The sequence below is a fragment of the Triticum aestivum genome, chromosome 3B (assembly GCF_018294505.1).
Source record: "Triticum aestivum cultivar Chinese Spring chromosome 3B, IWGSC CS RefSeq v2.1, whole genome shotgun sequence".
NCBI classification, from domain to species: domain Eukaryota; kingdom Viridiplantae; phylum Streptophyta; class Magnoliopsida; order Poales; family Poaceae; genus Triticum; species Triticum aestivum.
In genome coordinates, this window is record NC_057801.1 from 49,408,168 (window position 1) to 49,413,167 (window position 5,000).

The window sequence follows — 5,000 nt, forward strand, 5'->3', positions numbered from 1 at the left end:
CTACTGGCACGGAGTTAGCCGGGGCTTCTTCCTCGAGTCTTGTCATGATCGCGCACTCAACGAAAGAGCTTTACAAGCGGCATTGCCCTTCTTCACTCACGCGATATTGCTGGATCGGGCTTTCGCCCATTGTCCAAGATTCCCCACTGCTGCCCCCCGTGGGAGTCCAGGCCGTGTCTCAGTCCCAGTGTGGCTGATCATCCGAAAATACCAGCTAAGCATCATTGGCTTGGTCGGCCTTTACCTGACCAACTACCTAATACTACGCAGGCTCATCAAACAGCGCTTTTGAGCTTTCTTCAGGATTTGTCCCGAACTGTTTGGCAGATTCCCACACGTTACGCACCCGTTCGCCACTTTGTTCTCAACTATTCCGATTCCAGCAAATAGAGGTCATTAGGTCAAAGCCATAGCGCGCGCCCTGTAGTTTTGAAGTAGGGCGAGACAACTTTAGCTAGGAGCCTCTTTTCCTTCTGCCCAGCTCTCTGAAAACAACGTTCGACTTGCATGTGTTAAGCATATAGCTAGCGTTCCTTCTGAGCCAGGATCAAACTCAGATTTTGACTATGATTAGGCAGGGACAGGATTCAAACCTGCAGTCTTCAGGTCATGAGCCTGATGAGTTGACAAATTCCTCTACCCCACTTCTTCCCCTGATCTTTCTTTCCCTCTTCCCATGAACATTGATTCTATCTCCTAACCACTCTTAAATATGTGAAATACATGGAATCGATCCAAAATACAAGCAAGGGAATCAACTCTTATTGCCGTAAAGGAAAAATAACCCCTTTCATTTATATATATATATATACAAGGAACAAGTAGCCTTCGCCACCTATTCCTGAATTAAGGGAACGCGAGAAATCTTTCTCTATGTCAATTCAAAACAAAACAAACGGACGACTGAATCCTATAAACGAAATTCTTTTGAGAAGAGCTTGCGCCTATGCTTCTATAAAAATCACCTATGTGGAACGGATGCTTCTACTTGGTCATCATAGACCAGCAAATCCATTTGAGAGATGTCTTTCTTTGATACCAACTCCTATAAGGCGGGTACTTTGATCTGATAACGTCTACTACGTATTTGATCCATTAACACAACGACAAGCATTGGTACCTTCAGAGGTATGCCACAGGGCTCACTACTCGGATTAACACTTTCCAAACTAAATAGCTGGGCATCGACAGCGACAATCAGCGGATGAAGGAGTGGATGAAAAGGGTACCTGAGTGCTTGCATGCCTGGATCAGCCCAATCCCTATTAGTGAGTGATCAAGCAAGGTCAAAAAGAAGATCAAGCCCACGGCTAGGCATAGTCTCAAGAGATTGCTCGCCCGTCGCATGCCTAACGAATCCAGAGAAACAAGAAAAGCATGACCAATTGAAGGGGTCAACTGCCCAAGGAGACTAAAATAACTATTAAGTAAGGAAGGAGGGGATTTAGTCACACCCACACCTAGCCCTTGGATGAACTAGGGCAGCAGCTAATGGGTCAAGTTTTGATACTGGTTCCTCAAAACAGCTTTTTTACTCTATGGGACATTTATGGAATTTCTTCCATCGGCAAGAGTACCTTTGTTTCTCAACTTTAATGATTTTTTAGTCTCTCGATACTAACTAATTAGTTAGGGGAGGTGCTTCCTTTTTTAGTTAAGGATCCAAAGAAACAGGTCTGGGGTATCACAAGATGAAAGCGGAATGCCTGAAGCATAGAGAAGTGAAGTGCAGTATGAATAAGGAATGGTGGCACACTGGCGAATGCAAACTCTCAGCTGATAGGGAAGAGGGGGGCGGCTAGCTAGGGCTTACCTCTGACTCCCTTTTACTCCAGCGTCTCAAATAATACTATAAATTATGTGCTTGCAATAAATAGAAGCTAAAGGAAGAAAAGCAATCAAACTAATTCACTTGCTTCTTGGGATCGATAAATGGCTTTTTTCATTTGGGACTGCCCTCTTCCAAGAGTTCATCCACGAAAGGAATGGGATATTTTTATTAATGGTAAGGCTATTTAGTTTCCTGTAGTCTATATACAATCGCCAACTCCCACCCATCCTACCTACAGGTACAAGACTTGAAAAGGGCAAAGGGCTTGAGCTTGGCCTAATCATAGCAGCTGCTAGCATTTCATCGACCAACTTTTCAATGGTTGCCTTTTGATTGTGCGAGTATCTATACGACCTGAGATTAATCGGCTCAGCTCCCTCCAGAAGAGGTATTACATCATCATGGGTCTGGTGGTAACTCTTTTGGCTCATTGAAAATGTCAGAGTCTCGGGTAAGTAACTTATTCATACTGTTAGGTATTCTGGTTTCTTTGCTGGTGGCATTCACTGGAAAAGCTTGCACGAGCATACAAATCTCTCCTTGTTGTAACTGCACCCTTCCTCTTTCTACTGACCTCCTTGTCTGATCCTGAATTCCCTTTCAAACTACTTTCTTGCCTTCCTTGACCAATGTTATGGATGGTGCACTGGTTGATAAAATAATTGGCCCTTCCTTCTTATAGCAACAAAATCCAATCTCCCCCTCATACGAACCTACCTCCATGACTTTCATGTCAAACTGAAACTCCTTCCCTTGCATTACCCATAGCATGCCATCACATTTGTGCTCACAATACATCTTAGTGCCATTTGCTACTGTGATTTCCATAGGTTTATACGGAGTTGAGTCGTGACCAGCCCGCTTCACAATCTTTGGGGTCTACAAAACAGTGTGTGCTGCCACTATCAACCAAGGCAATCACTGGCACTCCATTTACCTGGTATCCTTGTCATAGTTGTCTCCTATTTTGGAAGACTGAGACTTGCGACACAGCAGCAATATTATTCAAATAACATGTCATTCAAATGCAGCGCGCCTTGTTAATCGCTCGTCACGTAAATGAATTTACGAATAGGGAGCCCAGATGCCCAACAAGTGAACTATTTCCTCCTCCAGGATTGTTGCTTTCCTTCTATAGCCTCACGTATGAAAAATGTGTGCCTTATAGAGGGCTAGGCCACAAATACATAGCATAGATAACAAGGGTTTCGCCAAAGTAGACGCTCAAGCGAAACATTCCACTTATCTAAGAAGGGATACAGGTATTTCAAGTTCAAGAAGTAGGCATTGATCCCAAAGAATGTAGTGAAAATCTAGGCTAGGAGGAATGCGTCAGAGCCGAGGTCAGGCAAAAGGTTGCTAGATCTTTATGTTGGCTGGAAGTTATTTCTTTTCAATGAGGTTCAATGTTCTCTAGATTGCTTAGAAGTAGCCCGCCTTACTCGAGCCAACTAGGATCAGAAGGTGTTGATAGGGCTAGACTTTCTCTCATGGGCGTGACCATATTAAATAAAGGGTCTTTTCATCGCTTTGGCCTGGAGCCGAGTAAGTAAGGACTTTGCTAGGTTTGAACTCCAAAGTCATTTACGCCCAGTATTTCCTTTGATTCTTATAGCCTTCGTGTCAAGGAGCGATGCGAGCGGTCCAATTGCACATCAATAGGAGATGCTTTTATCTCCGCATTCACTAAACGAGATGCTGAACCCATGTTGGTAATTCCCTCTGTGCTCTACTGTCTTGAACTATTTTCTTTAGTTGACATGGAGGCTTTAGTGCCACGTTCAAGCTAAAAGCTATGAAAGCAAGTCAAGCAGTGCCAGATGATGATAAAATAGCAGTGCATCCTTCTTTTGAAAAGTGACCAAACGGGACTTTTCAGCATAGTATCAGATGCCTTATTTTGTTAGTTAGGATCTCCTTCTCACTCCAAAGTATGGTTGGTGTATACTCGGCCTTTCCCACTGTAGTTTGGAGCTCACCCTTTATTTACACCGACCCAATCTACAATCAACAAAATGTAATTTTATAAGAAATAAATCAAGCGAAAGCTAACTGTCAGCTATAAATAAATGATTTTGCTTTCTATCCAGCAGCTGATGCTTTATGTAGTAAAGAAGGAAATTCTTGGAGTTAGCACGGTACTGAGGTCTCTGGAGCGAGTGACGGATTATATCTTTTGGAACATTAGAGGTTGTGGACAGCACTCATAGCTCCTCTATTTCTCAAGGGTCTATGCTTCCTGTTTGCACTCTTTCTAGGTCCAATGTGATAGAGAAGCAGGCAGTGAACGGATTCATCCTGCAGAAGTGGCCATACTAAGAGCTCTGGCTAGTCCTTGCTTCATGAGGTACATACTTCTTCCGGTCTGCTCTGTTGCCGAGCTTCCATTCGCGGACACCTACATTCCCAAAAGGCTAGGGCAAGGCAAATACATGAAGTCGGAATGATTCCCACACCTGGATTGAATGCTCCACCAAAGTAAACCTAAACAATTAATTGAAGGAAGTGTAGCCCGGCATCGATTTCACGTGTCTGTTGCCCAACCCAATAAGTAGTAGTTTTTGAATGATTCGCATTAGCCGGGAGTTAGAGATGTACTTTCTATTTCAATGAAGTAACCAACAAAAAGAGAGTGCTAAAGGAGTCATTCAGAAGTGAGTGAAGGGGCGCAGAAAAAAGCTGGTGAGCAAAGAAAGCTCAAATTGTTAATTAAACGGGCCTTGTTAATAAAGTATTTCGTTACCTTCCTTTATTCTGATTTTGACCATTTAGTTGAACTGACTCTGTTAATTCGCTCTCACGGTAATTAGATTGCGATTTCCTCTGGATTCAATCTCAATGACTGCTAGGATTTCTTTCTACTTCTATTTGTGGCATATAGAATTTTACGATAGATGAAGCGGAAGAAGGAACAAGGCTTGAAGGCGGATTAGCAAGGGAATGAATCTGATGAAGTTGTTCCTCCGCTAGAATAAGGGGGGCATGATCGCTGATTTGACCGGACAGACCAGATGAGCGAGATTGATTGAAAGCGTTGTGCCAACTTGCGTACAAGATTTTTAGACTCTAGTAAATCCTCTTCACAAGTTATTTCGTACATGCTATTCAAGGTCTATTGGCTTTATTGCTTATGTGGTACTTCGACCGAGAAGCCTCTCTTATGCACCGA

At 43.2% G+C, this 5,000-nt stretch overlaps 1 pseudogene; it reads left to right on the top strand.

Annotated features, from left to right (window-relative positions):
• The window catches only part of LOC123067263 (NADH-ubiquinone oxidoreductase chain 5-like), an 8,259-nt pseudogene that overhangs the window by 554 nt on the left and 2,705 nt on the right, over positions 1-5,000 (top strand).